Source organism: Penaeus monodon, chromosome 27 (genome assembly GCF_015228065.2).
Source record: "Penaeus monodon isolate SGIC_2016 chromosome 27, NSTDA_Pmon_1, whole genome shotgun sequence".
NCBI classification, from domain to species: domain Eukaryota; kingdom Metazoa; phylum Arthropoda; class Malacostraca; order Decapoda; family Penaeidae; genus Penaeus; species Penaeus monodon.
This window is the reverse complement of record NC_051412.1, coordinates 17700158-17700357: the sequence shown is the minus strand read 5'-3', so window position 1 is coordinate 17700357 and position 200 is coordinate 17700158.

Here is a 200-nt window from a genome sequence, read left to right as displayed (position 1 = left end):
GACAGCAAGCAATTCTGTCCGAAAATCGTTCCCCCATGAAGGACAGAAAGGGGTCGATGTTCAAAAATATTCCTGCGTCGAAGATTTCCCGAATATGATCTGGTCATTGAGATCTGCCCCTTTTCCCCTTGACGCACAGGTATGGAGGGAACGATACTGAAATGTTCGGCGAATATTCTTAGAGGGAGGGAGAGAATGGG